The 17917-nt window shown below is 39.8% G+C and overlaps 1 protein-coding gene across 4 annotated transcripts in view; it reads left to right on the forward strand.

The window, feature by feature from the left end:
* Window positions 1–17917, forward strand: part of LOC101949263 (uncharacterized) — a 155267-nt gene that overhangs the window by 587 nt on the left and 136763 nt on the right. The window lies entirely within an intron of this gene.

The raw sequence follows: 17917 nt of genomic DNA on the forward strand, positions 1-17917 counted from the left end.
CCATTTCCCCATCTAGTCAGCCAACAGAGAAGCATCCAGGCAGTCCTGCTCCATAGGACTGATATATCTTGCAGGTGAATTTCTGCAACATTTGCTGTTTTAGTTGAAAGTTCCTACAGTGCTTCCCCCCTCCACTCCAAGCCATATTTCACACACAGCAGGCTTTCTAATGACCTTCTTGCAGTTGATTTTTGTTTTGTTTTCATATTAGTTGCAGTACTGAAAGTTCTTTTCACCATGCCATTTGAAATAAGTAGAGTTAATGTGGTCAGGGCAAGCTGTGCAACATAATCAAATCACCTATCTTCTGCAGCGTCCATACCATCAAACACTTGAAACCAGAAAGATGATTAGTCATCTTTTGTTCCACCTTTTGTTTGCTGAGTTGCACTATTCCTTCTCAGTCTGCTGTATTTCTTGACATGATGTGGCACTGCTGTGCAAGGCCAGTGATTGGGCTTTTAACTTGTAGACAGTGCCTCTTTTGGGTGCAGCGTGTCCAGTTTTTCCAGTACAGTAGAACCTCAAAGTTATGAACACCTTGGGAATGGAGGTTGTTCATAACTCTGAAATGTTCATAATTCTGAACAAAACATCGTTCTTTTGAAAGTTTACAGCTGTACATTGACTTAATGCAGCTTTGGAACTTTACTATGTGGAACAAAAATGCTGCTTTTAACCACCTTAATTTAAATTAAACAAGCACAGAAAGTTTTCTTACCTTGTCAAATCTTTTTTTAAAACTTTCCCTTTATTTTTTTAGTAGTTTACATTTAACACAGTACTGTATTTGCTTTTTTGTCTCTGCTGCTGCCTGATTGCATACTTCAGGGTCCAAATGAGCTGTGTGTTCGTAACTCTGAGGTTCTACTGAATTTGAATATTTGTTGGTAGTCGACTCCTCAGTTTGTGAGCCATCTGCACCAGCATAGCCTTGTACTTCTCCTTCACTGTCTGAACAGCTGCTTTGTCTTTCAGAATATAAGCTTAGCAATTGAAATCATAACCTGGTTATATGACAGAAGTGGGCATGATGTATGCTTCATAGTTAAAATGGCCAATTCTGAGGAGGGAATTTTCTTTAGTTGACTCGGATTAACTATACTTTTCAACCCTGACTGACAGTACATCATTAGATCATGAAAAAGCTTGTAGGGACTGCCTGGCTCCAATTGGAACAGTGTTGATTTTGTTAAGGTCACAAAGGGTTGATTTCAAGAAGATTGGATAAAGTTTGTTGTGTCAGCCAACATGTTACTAAGGAGACTTGCTGTGTAACAGCATTCTGAGTCCTTTTACAATTGAAAGTGTAAGTTAAGAGCATCTCACTTCTTCCAAATAGTGGAAATGCATTCTCCTTGACTGAGCCACCTAGTTGCTGCTGGTTGAATCATCGTTCTTGGTTCAGGACCTTCTGTAATCTTGTACAATTCCCTGTACAAAAATTTTCTCTTTGAACGATGTGAGAACTGATTATTATGCATAAGGAAATCCAGATCTGTTGGTAATACTTCAGTTGATTTGTTTCCAACTAGGTTTAGAAAATGGCAAAAGAACTTTACCAGGATGAGATCATAGAACCACAGGGTTAGAAGGGACCGCAAGGGTCATCTAGTCTAACCCCCTGCCAAGATGCAGGATTTATTGCGTCTAAACAATCTAAGACAGATATCTATCCAGCCTCCTTTTGAAAACCTCCAGGGAAGGAGCTTCCATAACCTCCCTAGGCAGTCTGTTCCATTGTCCTACTGTTCTTACAGTTAGGAAGCTTTCCCTGAGATTTAATCTAAATCTGCTATGTTGTCGTTTTGCTTCTTGTCCTGTGGCACCTTTTCTTTCAGTATCTTGTATACTGAATGGTTGCATCCAGCTATAATTGGCATTTTCTACACCGATGCCAATATACTTTTTCAAGTCCAGGTCATCTTCTTTTAAAGCTTTATGCAAAGACTGCACTAATGAGCCTGCATCAGTGTCAGTTACTGAAATAACACTGAAGAAAATTGACATCATTTTTCTTTTTGAAAAACTAGAGTATCTAATCACAACAGAAAGAGTCTTTGTAAGTATTATACCAGTGTTCTCATCAATTAGAAGTGAAAAGAAGCTGTCGCCAATATCTGCTAGTAGTTCCTTGTGCAGCTCAAAACATTGAGTGCTGTACATTTGGTAGATGAAGTGCAAATGTCTATAATACCTTAGAGTTAGGATTCAGCAATGTGATTAGCTCTCTTAAATGGTCAACTGCTTGAGCTGAGCTGTGCAGTGCTATATAGCAAGCCAGTTTTAATTCTGCTGCTTTTTATTCCCTGAAATATTCTAAATGAAATACTGCTGAATTGATTGTAGTTCACTTGGTGCCTTCTCTTTTTGGGTGTTTGAAATATGCTTCTGCAATTTGAAGTGTGCCAGAAGATTCTTCTAAGCATGCAGAGTGCAGTGACACAGCACAGAAAGCCACAGAGGCATTCCCTTGCACAGGCCACAGCCAACGTACAGAGAATAATCATGAAAACTCACAGTCAAGTTAACAATGAAGCAATTTTGTTCAAAACTAAGTTTGTACCAATAAAATAACCTTCCTCCTCCCCAACTCCCCTTCCCCCCAAGAAAGAACAATTTATAATGATTGTTTGTTTTACTGACAAATATTTGTAAAAGAGATGTAAAACATCTCAGTAAAGAAATTTTGGGATGGATATGTTGTTGAATCAAGCCGATTGTCTATACATTTTAAGAAATTAAATTAGAAGCACAAAAATAGTGCAAACAGTAATATTTGTCACTAGAAACAAAAAACATTAAATAACTACAAAGATGTATACTTTTAATTCGGGATCTGCTTCCCATTTCTTGGTGCATTGCTGTTGATGTTGAGCAATTGTTTTTTGATGCTGCCTTTAGGGATGTGTCTATATGGGGGTATGAGTACACCTCTTTAACAAGTTTCATTCCCAAAACTAAGGACTCTGACTGGAGGCCCTCTCTGGGCACTGTCTTTACCACGCTTATTCCCTGGAGAATATTCCACACCCCAATACTAGGTGCTGCTTTCACACAAATAACAACCATGAACAGCATAGCTAGTTTCTAGGTAGTGGCAGCAGTTCTTGGATTAGCAGATCTCCTGGAAAATGTCTGAATTAGTTTGTCTCGCTCACTCCACTGCAGATAATCTTATTCTTCCTGGATTGATCTTTCGCTCCTCAAAACTTCTTTAAAATGTTTTTCCTGTTATGCTGAACTGGGTCTTTGCTTTACAAGCATCTAAACTCTAGCAGAGGAGATTGCGTGGGCTAAAGCACATTTCTTTGGCAATTAGGAACCCTGAACTTCCTTTGTATTGCAAAGCAGCTGCACAAAAGGAAGACTGATGCCCAGTTTGTTCCAGAGGAGCTGCTGTGAGCTAGAAGGTTAAAACACTTGTAAAGTTCAGAAGTTGGGGCAGGAATCCAGAGAGATTAGTGTAAGACTAGAAAGAGAGGCCCAAGGCAACTGCTACTTGGCACAACTAAGATCCCATCATACTTTATCAGATTAAAGGTTATACACTTTAGTTTTAGTGCCACATGTGAAATTCAGTCTTTAATGAGCTTTAATAAAACAGTACAATTTAGATGTGCAGCCCACCTGGAAAACTTAGGTTTTCTGGCAATACAATTCTGGCAATATCTACAGGAAAATGATCTATCTGTACCTTGCAATATAGAGAGAAGGCTCTTCCAAATATTGGTTTAATATGGGTCAGTGAAATTGATCTAGTAATAGTTACCTCTGTAAGTTGTTGAGAAGCATATGATTACACAGGAAAGCAAAGTTTTCCCCTTACACATGGGAGGTATTGGAAGAGCAAATATACAAAGGAGTCAAACGTCTGTCTGATCATAGGCTGACTTAAAATATGAATAAGGAACCAGGAAGTTTATATGAAAATGTGAGCCCATTGAAATGGAAGGCTTCAACCCATTGAGTTGTTTAGATTCACATTAGTGTGTAGAATTATTATGTTTGAGAAGAAACCCGGAAAGCACATTACACTGAATATACACCTGGTGAAGGAGGAGAAAGGAAATTTTGAGTAACCTGTTTGTTACCTTGTGCACTTAGGCAGCATGTGGAATGAGAAAGAACATTACGCATTTAGCATCTACCATTTGTAGATGGTACTTTCCAAAAATGTGTTTTGTGTGTTAGTGAGAGGTTTCGCTATTATTTGTAAACATTAATATAAATTAAAATATTAGACAAGTCATTAAGTGGTTCCAAAATCTACTTCAGTGGCTTTATGATAGTTAACATTTTTAGTGATGATCTGGAAGAAAAATGTGAAGTCACTTCCAATAAAGTTTGTAGATGGCACAAAGAGAAATGCAGTGGCGAATAATATCGAGGACAGGTCATTGTCAGAGAGCAATCTGGCTCACTTTGTAGAATGGTGTGACAGACCGTACCCTTATATTCCCCCCTTGCACACTATTGTAATAATCTTTATACAAAGTATGCCCTGTGAAGTATCATTTAAAAACCATAAAATCTGTGTGGCAACATTGTAGGTAAAGTTATAAGATTCCACTGTGTGGTGTTATTAAAACATGTTCCAAGTCTGGGTAGAGAACAAACCAGTTCCTCAGAGACAAAAGGCAGCCGATGCCTCAGTCAGGTGTAAACAAGGTCAGTGGGCCATTACTTGCTAAGTGGCTATTTGTTGGCAGGAAATGGGCATAAGCAGAAAATCTAAATCTTAGCAAAGAAACAGCATGGGGTTCCTATCCAAACAGTCTGCCTGTCACTATGCTCCCAGCTGAAAATGCTTCACAAAGGGCGGACAGGACTATAAAAAGAAGGGGCAGACACCCCAAAGTACCCCTCCTCTCTGTCTGCCAATTCACTGCATGAGAAGGAACAAAGGAAGCAGTCATTACATAGAAGAAGGGATCTTAGCCTAAGGAGTTTGGCCAGTAAGATTGTTGAGAACATTTGGCGAGAAAAACTTTGTTTTGAATTTAACATAGTTTAAGTTAGGCACTAGTTGCATTTTATCTTTATTATTCTTGTAACATTTTGCCTCATTAGTTGTATTCACATAAAATATATCTCTTTGTAGTTAATAAATTTGTTTTACTGTTTTATCTAACCCAGTGTTTGAATTGGTGTGTTTGGGAAACTCCATCTGGGGTAACAAGGTTTGTGCATATAATATCTATTAATGAAATGACGGACTTTATATAAGCTTGTATTGTTCAGAAGAGAGCTGGGAAGTATCAGACGTAAATTTCTGGGGAAAATCTGTGACTGGGCATGTGTTGGGGTCACCCTGCAGTATGAGTCAGCTGGTAAAAGCCTGAAGGTGACCAGCAGGGCGCCAGTGCACACAGGCATAGATGTAACATAGGAGTAACTTACATGCTGGAGGCTGTTTGGGAGCAATCCTGACTGGAGACCACAGCAGCAAAGCATCCCAGGTAAGAACAGGGGTGGCACAGTTACTTAATAGTCTAGATTGTACCCTGGATATGTTACAGATGGACATAATTAAACAGCATGCATATTAATTAGAGCTGGCTGAAATATGAGATGACTTTTTCAGCAGACATTTTTATTAAACAATTGTCCAATTTTTTCATTGGAAAATTTTGAAATTTGAATACTTTCAACCAGCTCTAGTTGTAATACAGATTGAACCTCTCTAGTCTGGCACTCTTGGGACCTGACCAGTGCCGAACTAGAGAATTTGCTGAACCACGGGAGGTCAATGCAGAGTGCCAACAGGTCTCCATAGGCATGGGAAGTAGGAGTGCAGCGGATGCTGCAGCATACCCAGGCTTTGCACCCAGCATGCCCCCCCCCGGGGGGGCCCCACTGCCACCTGGGGTCACGGCCACTGGCCACCCGCCCAGGGGCTCCAATGCCAGCCCCAGGTCCCAGCCACCGGACACTCGCCGGGGTCCCAGCCGATGGCCCCAGGTCTTCCCTCCCAGAGCTTGAACACCGCGAATCAGCTGTTTACGGTGCTCTGGAAGGGCTGGGAGGGAGGAGGAGGAGTTGGTAAGCGTGGGGCTGCCAGCATGCGAGAGATGCAGGGGGTGGGGGGCAAAGGAGGGAGCTTGGTGCTGGTGGATGCTTCACACCCACTAATTTTTCCCCCTGGGTGCTCCGGGGCTGGAGCACCCACGGAGTTGGTGCCCATGCTGGACTACAGATATTGCCGGACCAGGGAGTGCCGGATTAGAGAGGTTCAACCTGTACAACAAAATGAAAGGTCAGTCATCTAGCAGCAAATAATGTTGGGCATGCTTTCAGGATTGGGGGACTGTATTTTGGAAAGCCGTGTCTTTGAAAAGGACGTAGTAGTCATTTAAGATCACCAGCTAAGCATGAACTGTGGCAAAAAAGGATAATGCAATACTTGGAGGTGTTAAGAGGCAATATCACACCGAAGGAGAGACATGACTTACCTTTGCCTGTGGCTTTGGTGAGACAAGCAGGTCAATATTATGTCCATTTCTGTTGTGTCACTTCTAAAAGGATGTAAAAATTGGATAGCATTCAGAGAAGAGCTCCAAGAATTATTTGAGAACTGGAAAATATACCTTGGGGTGAGAGACTAAAGGAGCTCAATTTAATTTTGTCACAGGAAAGGTTAATAATAGGAGACTACATGTGGAGAAGATACCTGTTACGAGAAGACTTTTTAATTTGGCAGACAAATGCATAATAAAATCCAGTGGCTGGAAGTCCAACTACATGTAATCATCATAATGGACCTTTATGAACTTAAAAATCTCTGACTCTACCAGGGCCCTTTTTCAAGCCCTGTGTATTGTTGGTCATTTACACTGGATGTTTATGAATTGAGAGGCAATAGTGTTCTATTTTATTCTCTTTTGCTTGTAACTGTTCTGTATGTAAATTATTTTACATTTGCATCAGTGGAAGTTTAACAAATACATTTGTTTTGCTTCTTAGTTATAACATGTCATTTCATAATAATGGAAAAGCATTGGCATCTCCTCAAATACTTTCTAAAATGATACCAGAAAAAGTAGATGGTAGGTGTGTATCTTGAATGTATATTTATATGATGAAATGTTCACTTTCTGCTACTGAATTTGTGTAACTGCCTAAAGACACTTATTTTTTCATCCCAGTTTCCTTGTGAAGTTATTTAGGTGACATGAAGAATATTCTTCCATTATCTTAAACTTTTGCCCCTTAAAAATATAAATATATATTCTCCATGTGTAGATTATCTGGACCAGAAATTTGGGTGATCAAACTTTTTAATGTCGTCTTTTTCTTTTTTAGTTGTCATTCCAATAAAAATAATACAAGTTATGAAATTATTACTTAATTGAATACATCCAGTGTCTTTGTCTAAAAACAGGATTCATATTTGTGAAGAGGTTAATGTACTTTGTTTGCCTTACATGTTGTCTGTATTTGTTTTGATGGTTGGTTGTTAACTTGGATCTTCATCCTTAATGTAATTTATGTACAGTAATCATTTGTGGTGATCCTGTTTTCACAAACTGAATTCCAAGAAATGGTGTATGCTTTATAAACGATATAAAGAGTATCAAGGAAAAAGTTGAAAAATAACCTATTCTGTGGTTTACTTTATTCTTTCTAATGAGCTTTCTAAGCCATGGCTGTATTAAGCACAATTTATAGTGTGGAATTCATTAGCCACTTTTGCTTCTGGTGTATTAATATGTTTATGAAGTGCAAAATATGTTAAAAGGGAAGGAAGGTAGGGTTAATCTATTAGCAGATCAGTGTATTTAAGTAGTAAAACACACATCGGATTGTGATTTATGCTAATTCATGCCCAGTGTGGTGTGAATTTTAAAGCTAAATTCTTAACTTTCTTTCACTGCTGTTTTGTTGCTCATTTATGGACATTTTCATGGCATAATGAGTTACTGCACCTCTTCCTGATTCATTTCTTGGCCTCTCTTGAGCAGTTTGTCAACTGCCCCAATGAATGTGGTGGCTTTCTGATGTATCTTAGAACACTGAGAATACCTAAACTGTGAGTTGATTTCTGAATCTAGCTTCTCCAGGTGAAAAATGAGACTATTAACCACTATTTCTAGTTTAGTAAATACTGACATTTGGAATGTTTCCATATAAAGACTGTACTGAGCTTCATGTTTTTGGCTTTGGACAAGAAATGTTAGCTTTTACAGTTTTCTCCAGACTGTAGGACATTTAAGTGCCTGTCTGTTTTTAAAACATTTTTTTCTGGTGTAAGCTATGCTACTGTACCTTGGCTTCCGAATTAATCAAGCCCTGCTAAATACTCTTAATATAACACCACATGAAAACATTCATTGCTTACAGGAAGATAACTTGATAGTTAATTCAAATAAAATGAATTGTTAAACTTCCAGCAGAAACAGTCAATAAGGAGTCTTTCTTAAATATTCATTATGAGCTCAACAGTCACAAGTTTAACTGGTGTAAAAATGTTTTTAAGAGTCTGCATTGATATAACAAAACTAATGTAAACTATAAAAAGTGATTATTGGTTTGTCAACAAACTTATGCTGAGTTTGATGTTAACTTCATGAAAAATAAGAATGTGCATTTTGATATTTCTAAATATTGTAGCTTTGATCCATATGTTAAGAAGATTAGCATAGAGAAAATGGGTGTTAGTAAATCTTTCCTAATGAATGGCAGAATCCCTGCCAGATTTACAAATGCTGTACATTCCTTTCTGAGGGTAGACTTATAAACACCCAAAAGCTCTTGTTGAAAGCAAGGCTTGAACAGAGTGGTTCATATACTAGGCTCTTTCATAGTAGTGTTAGAAAACCACTGTTCTCAGGATACATATGAACGGTCACAATTTTATTACTGCAGGTGTCCCTTTTCAAATGAAAGCCAGTAACAGGTCTCCTGGGATTAGATCTGGTACTGTTACAGTTCTCAGTTTAGTTACATTGACATCTGTATTCAACTAATAGTGGAAAAATATCTTAACTAAAAGTTGGTTTAACGAGCCCGCAGTGATCCTCAAACTTCATTTGCATATTCCTCCTTAGATCCTCAAGTCAGTAGTTGGCATTGGCCATGATGGTGTTGTGTCACCTCATGAATCTTGGTTGGTGGTAAACCAACTCTCTTTGCAACAGAGTGATAGTTCATCCAGTACATGTGAGGTCTACCTGGGGTCAATTCCCTTGATATTATGGCTGAAAATATCCTCTTGAAAATGTTTTAAAGGGGTCTGGTGTGTGTTTTCAGGGTAACTAATACTAGAACTTTTCAGTTCTAATTAGGTGAGGTAAAAGTTTAACATCCCATAATACCGGCTTAGGCTACTATTCTTCATAATTTGTGTTATAAACTTTAGTGCTCACAAAGCACATTATTAGTTTAATATTCATGATGGATTGTGGTGTGAAGTTTAGTGCTCATGAAGTGTTTTAGTTGGTTAGGGGGACTTGGAGACTGAAGTACTACATTTATTCACAGAACAGGTATAGCAAGTGTAGCAAAGTTTCCCTACTCTGCCTCATCAATGTGACACAGTCTTGACCAGCTTTAAGGATGTAAGAGTGTGATGGGGTGTTCACCCCACGTGCACTGAGAGGGTTAAGGCAGATGGAGAAGGGGGCTAATTAACGCAACAGGCCACAGCTGAAGGGAATCAGGTGGCTAAGCAATCCTTGATTGAATGAGGAAGCCCAGCTGAGGAGGAATGAGTTGGGCTGAGCCTAGAAAGGCAGGAAATTGGCAGCTGATGGGGGGCTACTGGGAAAGTCTGCAGTCGCTCCCTTGGAGAAGGGAGGTGCATTTGGGCTGTCTGGCAAACCCAGAGAGTGGGAAAGCCAGGAAGGTAGGAAAGGGCTCTGGGAAAAGGCAGTAAGGTCTAGAAGGGAACAGACCTTGACTGCTGGCCAGAGGGTCCCTGAGCTGGAATTCAGAGTAGGGAGTGGGCCCAGGTTCCCCTGCCAACCACTGAGGGAGTGGCACTACAAGGCAGTGAATGGGAAGACTGCCTAGGACTGTGGATGAGCAAAGACCTTGGTACCCCAGAAGGATAAAATGCCAAAATGACCTGGCTGGAGGGCTAAGTCACGAAGAAGACAGCAGCAGTCCATGATGTGAGAAAGGGGCTGCAGACCCAGAGAGAGAGGCGGAGGACGGCATGTAACTGAGGAAAGAAGCATTGACTTGGTGAGCTATTCCCCAGGGTGACTAGGAGGAGCTGCCATCCTAGTGGTGGGGAAGCACACCATCACGGGGGTAGTTTAGTCTTGGGGCTTATTCAGTCTATAGCCTCTATAGTGTGACTTATAGCATGAGTGCCAATTATAATGGTATGTTTTGAGATGTAGATTCATATCTGCTGGGAACCAGACTGAAATCACCAATTCATTTCACATAGGGTACTGAATAGTCACTAAATGGTGACAGAGTTTGGTCGCTTCCAACATGGGCTTGGTACAAATTGTTAACATAAAGTTGAAATGCTGCATATTCCATTACCAGTTTCCTGAGTCACCTGACTTTCTTTTTTCGTACTTCTGTATAGAGCAGGGGTCGGCAACCTTTCAGAAGTGGTGTGCCGAGTCTTCATTTATTCACTCTAATTTAAGATTTCGCCAGTAATAGGTTTTAACGTTTTTAGAAGGTCTCTTTCTATAAGTCTATAATATATAACTATACTATTGTTGTATGTAAAGTAAATAAGCTTTTTAAAATGTTTAAGAAGCTTCATTTAAAATTAAATTAAAATGCAGAACCCCCCCAGACCGGTGGCCAGGACCTGGGCAGTGTGAGTGCCACTGAAAATCAGCTCACGTGCCACCTTCGGCACGCGTGTCATAGGTTGCCTACCCCTTGTATAGAGAAAGTGGTTTGGTCAGCTAGTGGCTTGTGGTCAAATTTAGGAGTCATAAGGTTTTGTGATCAATCATTCACTCTTTATACCCCAAATTAGGGCCTAACTATATTTATCCTGAGACCCGTGCTTCCTTTTGATTTGTTGATCTCTGTCATATATTTGGCATCTTGTATGCTCTGAGAGTGTCAAACTCCCTCTTTTGAGAGTTCTGATACACAGTTGAAATGGGAAATGCTATACAGAAGCCAATACATGTGTAGTTGGGCCTGAATTTCAACTGCTTAAGCAAGGGAAGGAAAGTCCAGGTGAGGAAGGAATAGCTTTTACGTAACAATTGAAAGAACTCTCCCAGCTGCCAAAGTTCTTCTGCATCATCCCATGCCAATTCTTATCTGCATGCACCTTGATTGTTTGTGATCCTTAATTAGGATGTGTTTCAGTTTCCTAATTCCTTCCCTGCAGTTTCACTTAGGTATAGTATTCTTCACCTAGTCTTTGTATATGCAGAAGACCGTATATAAATATACTTCATTTACATTCTTTCACTGCTCTTGCAGTATCTACAAACCCTAGCTTTGTGCAGTGCAGAAAGAACTAGGATAGAAAAAATATGTATTATTGTCCTAATGCAGAGTAACGCATAGAGTTTAAATGTATCAGAATTCTCATTTTTAACACTCTTGGTAAATAAATTTAATGAATTGCAAAAATTATTTTGATTCTATTCCTTCCCCAACACTTTTTATAACTAGTCCTTTGAGATCTGGGTGCATCTTGTTTTTCTCAGGTTACCTTTATGCATTCTCAGTTATTGACACACATAATATTCCTTTAACATAACATTAAAATGGTGCATCCAAAAGAATTTATGTCTGGAACGTTATGATAAACACAAACTGCCACTAAAAATAGAAACACAACCAGAAGTAAAGTCAGTACACAAACTCCTTCAGATTACACCAGAAGAAGCACTTGGAAACACAAAAATGACCCCGTTTTGTTTATAGTTATGCATATTTTTTCTGGATAGCCAAATCAAATAGTGCTTATTTCTCAAGGGGTTAAAAAATGACATTTTTGGGAAACAGTGATTGTATACTGCATCTATCAGGTAGATGGGTAGTAATGTCAAAAAGCTTGCATGTGAGGATGCTGGTTGAATTAAATGAACATCACCAGGACTGAGTGAAAATGTAAGGTTTGGTTGGAAGAAGAGTGAATTTAATAAAAGTAATAATTATTTTAAAAATAAAGATTGTCTTTCATCTTTTTTTTCCCCTTTCAAAAAGAAAAACAACACCCATCCACATCAATGGGTGGGAGAGTTTGATGGGGCCAGTGGTGAAAGGGGCATAGTCCCAGTAGCAAGGGAGGGAGACATTCACCAGGGGACAGTAGGTAGCTCCTCCCCCTGGGAGACTCCAGCAATCATTGGCCAGCTGGGAGAGAGGGGTGCTGATTGGCTGGCTCCTAGGATTTAACCTAGCACAAGGGCCAGGTAGAGCCTCTGTCAGCTGCGTTCCAGCAGTCTATCCTACCCACCTGACCTAGGAATGGGAACCTGGCCTGACAGATGCCGCGGGTCTCGCCGATCACTTGTTTAGGGGGTCAGGCAGGAATTTTTTTCTCCGTGGGACAATTGGCAGAGGCCCAGGAAGTTTTTTGCCTTCCTTGCAGCACTTTCAAGCCACAGTAGGTTAAGTAGGAACATACTTAGTACCTAACTGAGGTACTAGGATAGAATTCTTTATTTGTCACAACTTGTGGCCAGTTTCCAGTGCACTTAAGAGAATAAAATGAACAGTTCCCAGAGGTAAAAGACCTGGGATTTTGGTGTTGGGCCTTGGGTTCATGTATTAGGGTAAGACTTTTTGTCTTTCGTGGGCTGATGTCAGACCTTGTGGCCCTCACGGGTCAAGGTCCCCACCCTGCTGCCCTCTCTGTCCCCCTCACAGGGGAGAGGTTGCTAGGACTCAGAGAGGAGAGCCTATGCTGCGTTGTGTATGGGTGCCAGTTACAGGTTATATGGTAAGGAAAGTATGGGTGATGGGCAGGTGGCATCCCTCCCCTGTGTTAAAGTTTAATAAAAGTTGCGGCCTGCTGCTTAAGTCCATGCATGTGTGTGTTCTCATTTTGCCACTGTGTCCACATCAAGCTCATTTTCTTATGTTTACAGCAGACCCAAAACATTGTTAGCCTATACTTTTTATACATCAAATAGGTAATAGTGCTGTTTGGTAATGTGTATGTGCCTTATTCAAACAGTGATTTGTTTGCCTAAATAAGGCCTAGATCCTGCAAAGACTTAAGCACATGCTTAACATAATACACGCTGAGGCCTGGTCTGCACCATACATTTACATCAGTGTAAGTTGCCTTGCATCAACCTATTTATGCATGTGTCTATATTCAAATTTGTCTTCAGTTGATACAAGTATTGCATTACGGTGATTCAGTAAAACTACCTCTTAAAACAGCATAGAACCATGGTCGATCTACTGTTGTAAACAAATAAAAAAACAAACAAACAACAACATCAACAAAAAAAGAGAGGGAGAGAATATACCTAACTATAGTTTGTTTATTCAAATACACAGAAGTGAAATAGTAATATACTAGAATTACAGGATATGTTTGCTACACACAGGTTACCTATGGAGATAATTTCAGATAATGAAGTTCAGTTTACTATTAAGAAATTCCTAATTTTTTTCAGGAGAAATAAGTGTGGTAGTTCTATTCTTTATCACCTTGGGCATATCATTTCACCCCTGTCCTTGTGTTTCCCTTACCACCCTTGCTCTGTTTGTTTATTATGAGTTCTTAGGGGAAGGGACTGTCTCTTGCTATATGTGTATACAAGGCCTAGCACAATAGGCCTGGAGGTGTTACAATAATAAACATAAAAAATTTAGCATAAGGGACTGCATGAAAAAAACAGAAAACACATTATGGGATCACAGTTTTTTAACAAATCTAGTTGTAGGGAGGGGTGTGCCATGCATAACTATGTAACTGTTATGGGTTTGTTTTCTATGTACTGAACCTTTAAGTGTTTTAGGGATCTGCTTTCTGTCAGAGGCAGCTGTCACTGTGTCTTCAGTTCAGAGGCAGCTCATTTCAGAAGGGAGATACACTGCACTCTCTCATGGAGTTTTTGTTTTCCCTTAATCTCAAAAAGCCATTCTGACTAGAAGTTATATGAGTGTTCTGTGTTTGAAAAGGCATCATTGTTGGTAGTGGTGCCAAAGAGGATTGGGTGTGGATGTATGAGCTGAGGATGTATGAATTTTTGAGGTCAGACAGCAGGAAATGGTGATATTCTTGGGGAAAATAAAGAGGAAGACAGTGTGGGAAGTGAGGCAGGAGAGTGGAGGCAGCAGGGGAGAATGGCGAAATGCACAGTGGTTAGATGTGAATGATGCCCAGAAGAGGAAGGTATGTGTGTATCAAGGGGTAGAAAACAAATAGTACCAGTCAAGACAGAGTTGAATCCTAAGAACTGCACTGATGTCAGAGGTTCCTGAGTCTGAAAGCTCTCTCCCTTGGCTCCTCTTGCTGCTATAGATGCCTCAAGGATGGAGGGAGGGTCTGGGTTCTTTTATAAACCACCCCCAGAAAAATGGTGGACCTGGTGGAGGTGTGCCATGTGTGAGGGAGGCTGCTGGGCCCCTGGAGCAGCTTTGTGGTGTGATGGTGGTTGCTCAGGGTCTAGAGTGCTTGACTTTCTTCTCTGGCTTTTGCAATTGCTATATTATGAATTATTTGGGAACTTTGTGCTGATTCATCTTTACAGTAAATGATTAATATGCTTAATATTCACTTGGGTGGTTTTTTGTTTAAACCTTGGTGTAGGAGAAATGTTTGTTATGCTGTATGCAGATAAATGAGTTTATTAAAGAAATATAGTGCTCCGTTTCTGTTGCTGTGGCTGCAATTTGTACAACTACAGTGGATTCTTTAAAGCTCTTAGAAAAAGTCACTGATCCAAAAATAATACATCTTCTGAAGACGCTATGAAAGGGACAAAGAATAAAAGATTGGAGGCTGGCATTTCTACAGAGTATAGTTAGTGTCTTAGTGAATTTCCATACTTTGAAATCTTTTGGCTTCTTGTAAATGTAACCTTAATTTTCATTTTTTTTAAATGCTTGTCTTTTGCTAACTATACAGTGTTGTTGTAAGGATTTTTACCCTTAAACTACTGATATGTACTCTTAACTTTAACTTCACAGGCAAAATTTGTTTTTTGTTTGGGAATATTTTGTCTTTGAAGTTGAAGGTAGACTACTTCACAAGTAAAGAGTTAGATACTCCTAGTGCTGTAATTTGTGGGCAAATTCAGTAGTATCTGTGGTCCAGCCCCAACTCCCATTGAAGACTGTGGGAATCTTTCCACTGACTTCAATGAGAGTGAATTGAACTATATATGCTCAAGATGAACAACAGCCTTAGGCATTAGAATTTTATTTGGTGAGAAAATAAATGTTAATCAGGACCCTTGGGTTATCTGTAAGCTTCTTGAAAAATGCCAGCTAAATAGGTGCTATAAACTGTCAGAGGCGGCAGGTCAGGCTTACTCTCCCTTCCAGTACTGCACTGCAAAGTTGTCATATTAGTTAATTAATTTAGTTATTTATTCACTTGTATAACTGTAATTCCTAGGGGCTCCAGCCATAGAGCAGGATCTCTATGCTAGGCGCTGTACAAAAAGAACAAAAAAGACTATCCCTGCCCTGTAACTGTTACCTATGTAAATTAATGAAAATTCCAACATTATAGCACACTCAAAAGTATCTTAATCTGTTCTGTCTTTAATTACTTCAAATTTTTGCAACATTACAGCTCTCCCCCACCCCAGCTTAGCTAAGGAAAAAGAAGATGCTGTCTCCTGGACACCATTCCAAAAAGGAGTTTTGCGGTATGCCTGCTGAATTTATTTCCTGAAGTTATGATGCTGGCTTTAAGATTTTGTTAAAGCATCTTGTATCTTTTAATTGGATCTTTGAATTCTCTTTTTTTAGGGTAGCATTTTCATTTCAGTAGATTTATTGTGCATTTAAAAAATCTTCACTATTGTCCTTCCTTTTTCATTTACCCTTTGTTACATATTATAAGTAAAAGGTAATGTTAGATCATCACAAATTAGAATATAAAAAAATTGGAGATATCCTATCTCCTAGAACTGGAAGGGACCTTGAAAGGTCATCGAGTCCAGCCCCCTGCCTTCACTAGCAGTACCAAGTACTGATTTTGCCCCAGATCCCTAAGTGGCCCCCTCAAGGATTGAACTCACAACCCTGGGTTTAGCAGGCCAATGCTCAAACCACTGAGCTATCCCTCCCCCAAAAGTATAAATGTTATTTGTTTGAACTGTCTTAACCCAATCTTGACTTATTTTTCTATCAATTATAGTTACATCAGTACAAATAATTTACATTTTTTTCTCCCAAAAATATTACCTATGGAAGCTAGTAGTTTTTGTCACTCTAAAATCCTTGATGATACTTTAATTACATTTCACTGTTCCTATTTGGAGCAATAATTACAAAAATAAAATTAATCAGAGAACAAAACAAGTATTTCCGAACTTCTGAGCTTTGATAATTTGGGGCCCAATCCTGCCATGATCTCTGGTTAGGTGGACCCCGTGATTTCACGAAGCTCTTTTGAAGTAAATGGCATTGAGGAGTCCATCTGTACATGGTTTAGTGCAGCATCAGGGCCTTGGTTACTTAGGGATGTCTATCCTGCAGCTGGGAGTGTGCTTCCAAGCCTGTGTAGACAGACACAAGCTAGCTCTGCTGGAGCTAGCATGCTAAAAACAGCAGTGTGCACACTTGTGGCAGGGGCAGTGGCACAGGCTACCCACCTGAGTATGGACCCAGGGGGTCAGGTGGGCTTGTCCTGGGATGGCTAGCCCTTGCTGCTGCCTGTGCTGCAATGTCCATGCTGCTGTTTTTAGTGTACAGCTCTAGCAGAGCTAACGTATGTCTGTCTGCTGGGATGGGAAGCACACTCCCAGTTGCAGGACTGTGCAGTCCCTACCCTTAAGAACTCGTAATAAACAAAACAGACATGCCTTTAGGGTCCTTTATTTCAGGTCATTACTCACATGATGAGTAATCCCATTGGTTTCACAGGAGTGCAGATAGTCTCACTGGCTATTTTTTTGTGTCCCCCGCCCATTTCTTAGTAGAATTCTAGGAAGCGTCTGATCTTTATTGCTTACATTTTCGTCTTTCTTCAGCTTAGGTAGAATTTGGCTGTTTTTATTCTCACTAATGTGATTTAATTATGTTCTGATTTTGCTGAGCACAACTCTTCATTGTGCTCATAAATTCTGGATCATCTCAGGCCTCAAGAGTCTGGAGACTTTATTTATGAGGATTAATTCGTAGAACACTGCTGAGGGTGTATCATTTTATAATACTGTCTCTTGATACACAATAGTATTATCCACATTTTACACATGGGGAATTGAGGCACAGAGATGAAAACCAAAATTGTCAAAACTTTTAACTAATTGTAGAGGCTCAATGTAAGTGTAGGGCCTGAGTTTCCAGAGTACTTAACACTTTATATGTTCAGAGGAGGATTCCCATTGATATCAGTTGCTGTTGTGAGTGCTCATCTTTTCTGAAAATCAGACCGGGGGTGTCTCAAGTTGGGTACCCAGAAAATGAGGAACAAACAGTGGCCACCTTTGAAAACTTTTGTTTGTGATTTGTCCAGAATTACATAGAAACTCTGTGGCAGAGGCAGGGATAGAATCCAGTTCTCCAGGATGGCATTCAGCTGCCTTAACCATGAGACCATCCTTTCTCTTCCTGCAACTCCCTGCCTCATTTGTTCATTACACATCTTCCAACTTCTGCAACAAATGAAGCAGAGATCCTACAGACTATAGTCTCTTTAACTATGCTACGCTTATCCATTCCCATAGCATAATCTGTGCACTGAATAAAAATGGTTGTGTAGAAAAAATAGTATGTGGTCATGTAACTAAAGACTATATCATAATTCATCCGCACAAGGAGGATAATTTAAGATTACACA

This window comes from Chrysemys picta, chromosome 6, assembly GCF_011386835.1.
Source record: "Chrysemys picta bellii isolate R12L10 chromosome 6, ASM1138683v2, whole genome shotgun sequence".
Classification (NCBI taxonomy): Eukaryota; Metazoa; Chordata; order Testudines; family Emydidae; genus Chrysemys; species Chrysemys picta.